This window comes from Felis catus, chromosome C2 (assembly GCF_018350175.1).
Source record: "Felis catus isolate Fca126 chromosome C2, F.catus_Fca126_mat1.0, whole genome shotgun sequence".
Classification (NCBI taxonomy): domain Eukaryota; kingdom Metazoa; phylum Chordata; class Mammalia; order Carnivora; family Felidae; genus Felis; species Felis catus.
Window position 1 is genome coordinate 40,719,703 of NC_058376.1, and position 12,046 is coordinate 40,731,748.

The 12,046-nt window shown below is 37.6% G+C and overlaps 2 long non-coding RNA genes across 3 annotated transcripts; one reads left to right on the forward strand and one right to left on the reverse strand.

Moving 5' to 3' along the window:
* Positions 1 to 5,278: 5,278 nt before the first annotated feature.
* Positions 5,279 to 5,856, reverse strand: LOC109503398. The gene is made up of 2 exons (XR_002162351.3): positions 5,742 to 5,856; positions 5,279 to 5,618 (listed from the first exon to the last, which is right to left on the reverse strand). It is a non-coding gene; the product is annotated as an uncharacterized LOC109503398 (long non-coding RNA).
* Positions 5,857 to 5,858: 2 nt separating this feature from the next.
* LOC123379919 lies at positions 5,859 to 10,499 on the forward strand. 2 transcript variants are annotated; one of them, XR_006584971.1, is made up of 3 exons: positions 5,882 to 5,902; positions 7,095 to 7,139; positions 10,027 to 10,499. It is a non-coding gene; the product is annotated as an uncharacterized LOC123379919 (long non-coding RNA). The 2 variants fall into 2 exon arrangements; XR_006584970.1 differs by lacking the exon at positions 7,095 to 7,139 and having other exon boundaries at positions 5,859 to 5,902.
* Positions 10,500 to 12,046: the final 1,547 nt, after the last annotated feature.

Sequence of the window (12,046 nt, forward strand, 5' to 3'; positions counted from 1 at the left end):
ACAGGTAATGATTTTTTTCATTTGTGGAACTTTCATTGGATTATTATTTATTTATTTAAATGTTCATTTATTTTTGAGAGAGTGAGAGCAAGCGGTGGAGGGACAGAGAAGGGGGACAGAGGACCTGAAGCAGGCTCTGTGCTGACAGCAGAGAGCCCGATGCAGGGTTTGAACTCATGAACCTTGAGATCATGACCTGAGTTGAAGTAGGATGCTTAACTGACTGAGCCACCCAGGCACCCCTGATTATGTTTTATATCTTCATTATAGTTATCATTTCCTTTAAAATCTGAGCATATTTTCAATATTTATTGTAGCTATTTTATAGTCTTTGTTCACTAATTCCATTATCTCTGTCATTCCTTGGTCCGTTTATATTAATTGATATTTTTCCATGTTAAGGTTTATATTTTCCTGCTTCTTGGCACATCTGGTAAGTTTGGATTGGGTGCCAGACATTGTAAATTTCTCATTGTTGGGTCTGGATTTTGTTGCATTCCTTTAATACGTTCTACAATTTGTCTAGAAGGCATTTACATTACTTGCAAATAAGGGTGGTCCATTCAAGACTTGCTTTTAAGCCATTTTTGGGTAGGTAAGTGTACCCATTCTCTAAGACTAGTTCATCCTGTATAGGGTAGTCTTTTCTGGGGACTCTGCAGACACCAAGTATATTAACCTGCTGGGCTGTCATAACAGAATACCACAAACTAGGTGGCTTAAATACCAGAGATTTATTTTCTCACAGTTCTAGAGCTTAGAAGGTTAAGATCAAGGTGCTGGCAGAGTTGGTTTCTGGAGAGACCTCTCTTCTTGGTTTACAGATGAACTCTTCACTGTGTCCTCATGTGGCCTTTCTATAGTTGAGCTGAGAGACATTAAGTCGCTGGTGTCTCTTCCTCTTCTTATATGGAAGGACACCAGGCATATTGGATTAGAGCCCTGCCATTATGGTCTTATTTAATCTTAATTACCTCCTTAAATGTCATATCTCCACATGCAGTCACACTGTGGTTTAGGGCTCGAACATATTAATGTTAGGGGGAAACAATCCAGTCCATAATGCCCAGCCTCTTCAATAAGGTTTCTCTACTCTGTCTGGTGGGAACTTGAATGAATAATACTTAGCCTTGTATGAGCTGTCAAAACTTCTTTGTCTTATGGATACCCAGTAATTATTTTTTCCTTCAGTTTTTTTTTTCCAGGGGGGTAGCTTTGTGGGGTTTCACCTTGCAATGGTCGTATTGCTCTTTATTCAAAGACCTTAGGAAACCCCTATGCAGATTTCTGGAGCTCCTTCTTCTGTTTCATCCTCTTCCCTATAAATTCTAGCTTTCTTATTTTATTTGAACACTAGTCTGTATTTTCTCACCTCAGTGAGACTAACACCTTATATGCTTCCCCTCCCTGTGCTGCACCTGGAGATTGCCTGAAGGCAGAAAGCTTATGTAGATCTAGGACTCACATTGGCTCCCCTTCTCTCAGGATTTACAATTCTCTTCTGCCGATTGTTCAATGTCTGGAAAGAGTTATATATTTTTACAATTTTCTCCCTGTTTCTGGCAGGAGGTCACATCTCACAGAAGCTGCTCCTTCGTGAGCTGAAGCAGAAAGTCCTTCTAATTGACATTTATAAAATTAAAGACTTTTGAGTAAGCTTTTTCACAAATAATTTATAATATTAACAGACTTACTTTCTAGATCTATCTAGAAGATAGATAGAAGGATGATGGATAGATAGATGATAGGAAGAAAGAAAGAGGAAGGAAGGAAGGAAGGAAGGAAGGAAGGAAGGAAGGAAGGAAGGAAGGAAGGAAGGAAGGAAGTCTAGATATATCTGGAAGGTAGAATATTACCTACCTTGTCAATCTAGATATATAGGTCATACTGTGATTCCAATCACAGCCTCCCAAAACCTGCAAATTATATTCAGTTAGAATCCTACATGAAATCCTTATCAAATAAAATTCAATCTCACACACTGAAAATATTGTGACATATATTGCGGACAGTTTGCCCCCAGTTGAGAACCACTGCTATAATACACCCTTAGACTGACCAAATATGTAAAAATAATGAAGTTCTTCAGCAGTTGAAGTGTCAGTGATCTTGTGAACATTTTTTAGCAGTTGTCATTCAACTTTTTGGCCAAGTGCAAGTCACACAGATGCAAGTGTAGGGAGTACCCGAGTTCACAAAATTGTGCAGGTGACGATGATACACACAATGTGTCGGGAACGGCTATTCTAGAGCTCAAACGTGAGCGTGCAGCAGAATTGACTGGTGGCCCTGCTGAAACAGATTGCCAAAGCTCCCTCCCTGGGACTTTGATTCGGTAGGCCTACCAAGGACCTAAGAATGTGCATTTCCTACACTTTCCCAGCTGACACAGTTGCTGTTAGTCCCTGAACCATGCCTTGAGAATCACTGTCTATGACATAGTTGCGTCGTTTAACTATGGCAATAGTAATTTTTAAAGCAACTACTTTCATTTATATATAATATGATAAATATATATCTCAAATAAAATTGAGAAGACCATGTAGTGTAGTGAAGGAAGTGTGGGAACTGGAATTAACATGAAAACAAAACAGAGGCACCTGGTTGGCTCAGTCGGTTAAGCGTCCAACTTCCGTTCAGGTCATGATCTCACGGTTTGTGGGTTCTAGCCTCACATCGGGCTCTGTGCTGACAGCTCAGAGCCTGACACCTGCTCCACATTCTGTGTCTCCCTCTCTCTCTGCCCCTCCCCTGCTCGCTCTCTGTCTCTGTTTCTCTGTGTCTCAAAAATAAACATTAAAAATATGAAACAAAACAAAAAAAAACGAAACAAAAACATTGCTTCAGCTCTTGCCTGACCCTTACTACAAAGCCATTTTGTATCTCTGAATCTCTGATTCATCATCTGTAGAAAGGGAATTATAATATATGATTAGCTGCTTTACATAAGTAACACACTTCAGTTAATTAATTTTCTATAATAAACACCACTTTTACTCCACTTCTTTCCCCATACACACTTCACGGGAAACAAGACAATAGCGTATGGACTCTAAAATGACTCTCAACAATTAAGGCAATAGTCCATGGAGGACCCTTTATCAGGAAAACTGAAGCATAATAATCTTTTTAATCTTCTTGGTCAATTTTGGAATAGTCCCTAAAAAGTACAGTAGGCCCTGAGTTCTGGTCATATAGATTACATCTTGTACCTCTTTAACCCCTTCTTAGAAGACATGAAATCTGGATTTACTTTAGAATTAACCAGCATTTTGAGATTTTAATACTCTGATGCAGAATTATGAATATATCCATCATGATTATTTCAGACTAAACTGAAAACATTTAGATCTACCTTATTGGACTATCTGGTTTTCTTCTGATCATTTATGAGAAATGAACATGACTTCACTTAAGAGTTTGCTTGAAAGCTTTTGCCAGTAAGATGCATCAGTCATTAGGAGGTTGTTTCTCAAGATAGACGTGTTACACAACGTTCTTTACTGCATTTTCCTGCTGGAAGGATGTGTAATGTATGTTACCACTTCTGTCATTAAGGGTATGGATCTTGCTTAGCATGACATCTTGTGGGATCCTAGTTGTGTGGTATATTTATAGGCATCTAACTGGATGAATAACATCTGATGAGTTCAAAGCACACACATTAATGGTAGTATGGACATCTTTCTGAATAAACTACAAAAACAAATCCAAATTCTGTGGTAATGCTTCCATCTGTCCTATGATATTCATTATTGTAGGATATCATACAGTGGTGGTGTCACAAATGTTATGTCTCTGGAGCATCATGTAACCTTGGGAGCAGAAATATCTGAAGAACCAAAGGAGAGTAAAGGCTATAATTAAAAATAAGCCCCAAGAAATAGTTTCCATGTGGTTGCAAGAAGCCCTTGGGCACAGCTGGAAAATTTCAGGCTGAAGTATGTTGGAACAATAGTTTACAGAGGAAAGTAGCTGGGTTTGTGGTTACCTTTGGAAGTGAAATTTCCTTGCTTGGTTATAATAGCAAACTAGCTATAAAGTTTGGAAGAATATCTTCTGAAGAAGATTGTTACTCCCGGAATTACAAAGAGAAAAATAATAGATTTTTAGAAATGAGAGTAGGGACTTACACTCACATTAAAAATAATTTAAGAATGGTTTATTATGTACAAATGAAAATAAGTTCCAAGGTGTAAAGAAAAAAATACAGATTTATTTAATAATGAAGGGTTGAAGAGTCCAAAATTCAGGAGAGGAGATTAGGATTTCCTATAAAACTGTAAAATAAGATTATATTTTGAATGTTGTGGTACAAATCTCTCTTTTTAGTATTTGAATATCCCAATATGTCTAACATCAGCTCATCGATTCTATCCTGATTTCCTTCTCCTTATTTCTCTTTTTGTTATTGTTACTGGCTTGATATTCCTCAAGTCATCTAATCTTGACATTTTGGTGTTTTTTAAAAAAATTCCCCGCTATTCATCTTCTTTATTAAATCAACTGTTAATTTCTTTCAACTCTCCTGCTAATAGGTCATTCACATTCATATCCATTTTAAAAATTGTTTTAAGATGTTGGGATTATTGAACATAGTCTTTAAAAAATGCCAGGCAAGCGGAGGAATACTGTGAAGTTGTAAAGTCTTCAGGTGTGGATAATCATTTGGAAACGGGAGGTGGGGGTGACAGAGAAGCTAATTTGTGGTTGATGAAATTTTAAGAAATCAATGCATTGGAAAACTAGAGTGAGATCCAGGAGTAGGGATAGAAAAGCTAAAAACAGATGTGTTGCAGGCATATGTGGGTGATCATGAGTAATATTTTGGATGATAGGGGTGCATTTTAGAACAAGAATGTATACTGCTGCTGACAAGAAGAATTATCTAGCTATAAAAAATGATGCCAAAGATGTATCTATCTGGGGTGGAAATGAATTGAGAAAGTAGCTTCAGTCAATGTTTTGGTAACCTTTAGACGTATTGTTAGTAAGTTGTTTAGTTTGGGGATATAATGTTGGGGATTTGTTCAATTTTTTTTTCAAATAATGGTAAAGTTTTTATTGTTACTGAAAAGGAAGCTTAAGAGACTATTGCAATCTATAGTTGTATTAATACGCATGGTGGCTCAGTGGCTTGGTTATCAACTTAGGACAAATTTAAGTACTTTGTGTGAAATCTACACCATAATGTAAGTTCAGCGAGTCGCTCAGAGGATACTAGGATCATCCCATTGTGTTTGTTTTTATTGCTGTATCACAAACTGTCACAAACTTAGCAGCTTTAAAAATCCCATTTATTACTCGTTAGTTCCATAAATTAGAAGTCTGGGATGACATGGCTGGGTTCTCTGCTCAGGGTCTCACAAGGCTGCATGCAGGGTATTGGCTGGCTTTGTTACTTGGATGCCAAGATGAGAAAAGGAATCCTCATAATTCCTGTTATTGGCAAAATTCAGTTCTTTGCAGTTGTAGTAGAGAGGTCCCCGTTTCCTTGCTGGCATCAGTAGGCGGCTGGTCTTCCCATCTGCGTTCCACCCTAAGTGGCTCCTTCCATGCTCCTAGCAGTGAGTCCTTCTCATGCTTCAGGTTGCTCTGACTCCCTCTTCTGCCCTCAGCTGGAGAAAGGTCTCTGCTTTTAAAGGCTCATGTGATCAGAACCAAGCCCACCTGGAAAATCTCCCCCATCTTGAAGTCCACCATGCCACAGAGCATAACATAATCACAGAGATGATACTCACAGGCTCTGGTGGTTGAGGGAGACTTCTTTATGCAGGGGGGTGGATTTTAGAAATTGCCTTTCATACCTGAGTGATGTCAGCAATGGAATAGTGAGGGTGTGGGTCACAATGCTGTCCAGTAAGAACAGCAGACAGAATGATGGGATTGTTCTTCCTATTGGGTCTGTATATTCTCTCTTGTCTCATTTTGTTTTATTTTTTTATTTAAGTAATCTCTACACCCAATGTGGGGCTTGAACTCATGACCCCAAGATCAAGTGTTGCATGTTCTTCCAACTGAGCAAGCCAGACACCCTTGTTTTGTTTTAAATTGATTTAAACCTGGGTGGTTCTGTCGGTTCAGCATCCGACTTTGGCTCAGGTCATGATCTCATAGTTTGTGAATTTGAGACCCACATCAGTATCTGGGCTGACAGCTCAGAGCCTGGAGCCTGCTTCAGATTCTGTGTCTCCCTCTCTCTCTGTGCCTCGCCCCACACACACTCTGTCTCTCTCAAACATTAAAAATTTTTTAAAAAATTTTACATTGATTTAAGTAAAAAACAAATTGCAGCAGAAAAGCAAAATAAACTCTAAGACCAGAATGCCCTGATTAAATGAGAGTTGTTAATACAGGAATTAATAATTTTCAAAAACTAATGTAAAATTCATATAGGATGACATTTAACAAAGTGAATATGGACACATTTTTGGCAAATTTGAAGACAGTGAAGTCACCAACATTTTATGCAACTATTCTCATGGATGCTAATAAATTGTATACATAATGGCCAAAGAACTATAGTGAGATAAAATAATTTACTGTTCTTAGCTACTTTCAAGGAGAAGCATAAGAATGAAATCCTGGATTGCCATAATATTTTGTGGGTTAAAAGAAATTGTGAGCTAGAAAGTATTGCTTTGTTAAGAAAACACTTCCTTATGATTTATTGTCAAAGTGGTTTCCATACAACACTCAGTGCTCATCCCAACAGGGGCCCTCCTCAATGCCCATCACCCACTTTCCCCTCTCACTGCCCCCATCAACCCTCAGTTTGTTCTCAGTATTTAAGAGTCTCTTAAGGTTTGCCTCCCTCTGTCTCTGTAACTTTTCTTTTCCCCCCCTTCCACTCTCCCCTAGTCTTCTGTTAAGTTTCTCAGGATCCACATATGAGTGAAAACATATGGTATCTGTCTTTCTCGTAATAAAATTAGTGGGGTTTTTTCTAAGATTTTCTTAGCAACATATACACACATTACTGCCTCCTCATCACCATACTTTGTGTTCTCATGAGTGCTATTAAAACCCATAGTTGCGGGGCGGGGGGCACCTGAGTGATTTGCTTAAGTGACCAACTCTTGATTTTGGCTCAGATCATGATCTGAATGATATTACATGTGACCGTAATATAAAATAAGGTAAGTTTAATGAGATTCAATTTGTTAATTTTAAGGAGTATTATAAAAGGATTAGTGCTTTCTATTTTTTGAAATTTAATATTGTTATTATATTGGTCCGAACAATTCTAGTTTACTATTAATCTTTTCCTAGAATAGTAAAGCCAGAGCCAAATTATGTTATAAATTGGTAACATTAATTAGGCCAAGGAGAAATAGAATCCTTTTCCTTCTTTCTCCTTTTCATTCTTAGATAATTTTTTTCTTTTAATTTCACATTTTTTTCTTATCATAGTATATAATACCATGAATATGTTCTTATTCATGAGAAATTTTATTCAATTACATCATTTAAGAAATGCTTCTATGAATCAAATTTAATGATTTATCAGCATGTATAATTTACTTCTAGTTTAGAAAAAATCTTAAGTACAGAAAAACTCATTAATCAGAATGTCATTAACTCAAAATGTGTAAATATTCATCTTGGACTAATTGGAATTAACCTTTGTATGATCTGTAAAGAGGTAATTAAGACATATTTTATTTTTATATGGAACAAGCATTGAAACAAGGGAAATGTTTAGCCTGATATAAAAAGAAGAATTTTTCCTTAGTTTTTTCACATACTGTATCTTATATTTCAAAATATATCTTTTAAAATATACAAAATGTAGGGGCACCTGGGTGGCTCAGTCAGTTAAGCGTCCGACTCTTGATTTCGACTCAGGTCATGATATCATGGTTCATAGGATTGAGCCCCACATTGGGCTCTGCGCTGACATCGTGGAGCCTGCTTGGGATTCTTTCTCTCTCTCTCTCTCTCTCTCTCTCTCTCTCTCTCTCTCTGCCCCTCCCCTGCTTGTGCTCTCTCTCTCTCTCTCTCTCAAAATAAATAAACAGTAAAAAAAATTAAATATATAAAATGTATAAAAAAACCAGCACATAGGTATATAGAACCTTTTGCTAAAGCAGTGTTTAACTTTCATCATTCATTCATCCTATATGAAATATTTATTGAGCACCAACTATATTCCAGGCACTGTGCAGGAGGTAATAATAATAGAAATACCAATAGAATATATTTACTGAAGGGCACCTAGGTGGCTCAGTCGGTTGAGTGTCCAACTCTTGATTTCTGCTCAGGTCATGATCTTGTGTTTGTGAGATGGAGCCCTTTGTCAGGCTCTGCGCTGACATTGCAGAACCTGCTTGGGATTCTTTCTCCCTCTCTCTCTCTGCCCCTCCCCTACTTGCATTGTTTCTCTCTCTTGAAATAAGTAAACATTAAAAAAAAAGAAAAGAAAAGAAAATTCTTATTGAGTAGCTGCTGTTTGCCAGCCATTTGCTAAGCTCTTAACATGCATTATTACATTAAGTCCTTCCCACAACCCTATTAGATAGGTATTATTATTACCTACATGTTTGTGATAAGAGGACTAAAGCATATGTGGTTAAATAACTTGTTCAAATTCACAGCTAGTTCTAGATCTAAAATATGCATCAGGTAGTTTGACCCCAGAGGGAAAAATTATCACCCATATACTAACAACAGTGAAGCAAAAAATTATATCCCTACCCTCAATACATGTACATCTTACTTACTAGAGATGACATTAAATAAATAACAAGGAAACATACAATTAAAATTAGTAATATATTTTTATGAAGAAAAATGATATAAAGAATTATGGGAGTGGGACACCTGTGTGGCTCAGTTGGTTAAGTGTCTGACTTCTGCTTGGGTCAGGGTCTCATGATTGGTGAGTTCAAGCCCCACATAGGGCTCTATGCTGACAGCGTGAAGTCTGCTTGGCATTTTCTCTCTCTTCTTCTTCTCTCTCTGCCCCTACCCCACTCATATGCTGTTTCTCTCTCTCAAAATAAATAGATTAAAAAAAAAAATTATGGGAAGGCCTAATTTAGGTAGAGAGGTGAGAGAGGTTGTCTCTGAGACAATGGCATTTGAGCTGAGACTTTGACTTGGGTGAGTGGGAGTTAGGTAGGACACAAATGGAAAGAAAGGAGGGATGGCACTTTCCATCTGGAGAGATGACTATGGAGAAAGGTCTTCAGGTGGAAGGAACATGGTACATTGAGGAACTGAAAGAAAGTCTGGCATGAAATAGGGTAAGGCAGGACTTTGTAAGATTTTAAGTTTTATTTGAGTTTCATTGGAAAAGAATTCAAGGATTTTCAATCTTTAAATCATTTTCAGGGCATAATTTGAAAAACAGATTAGAAGGGGAAAGAAGGCTTTGCAGGGAGACCAATCAGGATGTTACTGAGGGAAATCTGGTACAAGAGAGTTTTGACTTTGACTAGGTTAGTAGTAGTAGAAATAAAGATAAGGGAATGAAACCGAGTACTAGTTCAAACAGAGGTGGCAACTGATACGGGTGTGTGAGGATGGTGGTGGCGATGAGGAAGAGGAACATGGGTGGGAAAATGGGAGGAAGTAAAGAAGACCAAGAAGAAAAAAGCAGAGAGAAGAAAAAACTGGAGTGCGGTGTCAAAAAGCCTGGGAGAGAGAGTGTTTAAGGACAATTTTCAATGGTGTCAAAAATCACTTAGAAATAAATAATTGTCCATTATATTTGCCAAAGTGGAAGTCATTAATGGCTTTTGCAAGAGGAGTTTAGTGGAGTAAGGAGAGCTAATGCCAGATTAGAGAGACAGTTAGGCAGTCAGTGAACACAGCCTGAGTGGGCCATTCTTTTGAGAAGGTTGACTGTCCAGGGCAGTAGCTAGAAAAGGGTATAAAGCCAATGACTTAACGGACTTAAAAAGTAGATGGAAGGACACAAATTATTTGCTACTTCTCCAGTTGAAAATTGGTTTCTAATTCTCCTTCCCTTGATTTTGGGCTGACGTTAATGATCCTCTGACCAATGGAACATGGCAAAAGTGATGTTCTGGGGCATCTGAGGATAAGTCACTAAAGACTTTGCACCTTTTAGTGGGTTTCTTGGGATACTTGCTCTTGGAGTCATGCACCATCATATGAAAAGTCTGAGAACTGGGAAGGCCATGCTTTAAAGAAGCCTAAGCTAGTCACACGGAGAGAGTACCTGAAGAGAGAGTTACTTGGATGGCCCCATCTGTTCCAGCCACCCATTGAAGGCTACAGGCCATGAGTGAAGAAGCCATCTTGAACATTGCCGCCCCAGAAGATGGAATGGAGAGAAGAATCAAGAAGCCCCTCCAACATCCTTAAATGGGGCTCCAGGCAGATAGCCTCAGTTAAGCTGTCTCAAACCGTTTCAACCCAGCTGAGACCTCAGTTACTATGGAGCAGAGACAGCCATTACCACTGTGCTCTGTCCAAATTCCTGATCCACAATATAATGAGCATAATAAAATATCTACTGTTTTATGTCACTAAGTGTTGGGGAGGCTTTTTTTCCCCTTTTTCTACCATAATAGATAACTGGAATAACCTAACACATAGTCATTTCTTCAGTAAATATTCATTTAATTTAATAGTACAACTCACAGAAATTCAATGTATTAAAAAAGTTACAGAAGGACATGTTTAATTAAAATTGTGTGCAAATTAAAAATTTCTTAATACAATATACAATTTGGCATTTCAGTCATTTAATTGAGCATTCACCCTACTAGTCAACATTCAGGAAAACTTTTATATTCATAAATGATTTATACTCAAATTATCTAAACTTCATGCATATTTCAAGGAGTTTTTTTTATTCCCAAATTTTGAGAAAGGTTCTGCATTGACTTGATACACACTTACTCCCAGGCATTATTCTAAGTGCTTTCTGTGTATCCAACCACTTAGCCTAAGAACCATGATTTTTTATGATGTTTATCTGTATTTTACAGAAGAGTGATCTGAAGCACAAAGAAGTTCAGTAATATTGTCAAGGTTGTACAGCTAATTCCTGACCAAACACAGATTGGGGTCCAGGCAGTCACAGGTTCCAGAGCTTGTATTTTAAACTACTTAGCTGTATGACAAAGGCTGTCTGATTACCTTAAGGTGGTTATAGTCCTGCTCTCTTCCCCTTCTTCCACCCAACACATTTTGTTTGGGTCCTTTCCTCTGGACATCTGGTTGAGAAAGAATACCTTGAATGGAATGCGTGACTGTCAAGATGGGAGAAAGTGAAGGAAAATTCTAGAATTAGGAGCCCTTCCCAGACCGGTTATGATAATGAGCTCCTAAGGGGAAGGACATTGTTGCTCAGACTGATGAATCGATGAACCGAGGAAACTTCCCCTTTTATATTTTAACCTAGTCCAACCCCACCTCATCCTATTCTCTGGAAGATTGATGTTCTTAGCCTGAGTCAGTTCGAATATAAGATATCACATCTGCTCCAATATAAAATATCTGAGACCAATTTCACTTAGTTTCCTATACATTTTAGCTATGCTATATGAAGTCTAAATGTTAAATCACACAGCCAAATAGAAATTAATTGTTAAGTTTTGCAGAGTTGCATATACTCAATATTCACAGTCAAATTAATAATTGCAACCCCTTTTCTTTCAAAGTAGGCATAATCACTGACATATAGGTGCTATCATGTTCTTTAGGAAGGTCTTAGCAGCTTTTGACCTTCCTCAGCAACAATATCCAACATCAACCTTCAAAGGAAATGACACTGGAGTGTTACCAAAGCTTTGTTATGTGTTACCCAGAAATATGACTCTCAGTGGTGAATTCTTGTGACTTTCTTTAAATGGATTATTCCCATCAGGAGAAGCAGTGTGTGTTAGAGGTGACTACTGATTGAGTTGGCAGGTGATAATTCTTTAGCAGGAAAAGCAACTTGCAATTTTTAATTTTGGGTTGACTTTATCCCACTGAAAGTGATAGTATATGAAATTAAAATATCTTTTTAAAAATAAAATTGTATGCAGGATATAATGTCTGTTCTTTCGTACATTTATTTATTTTT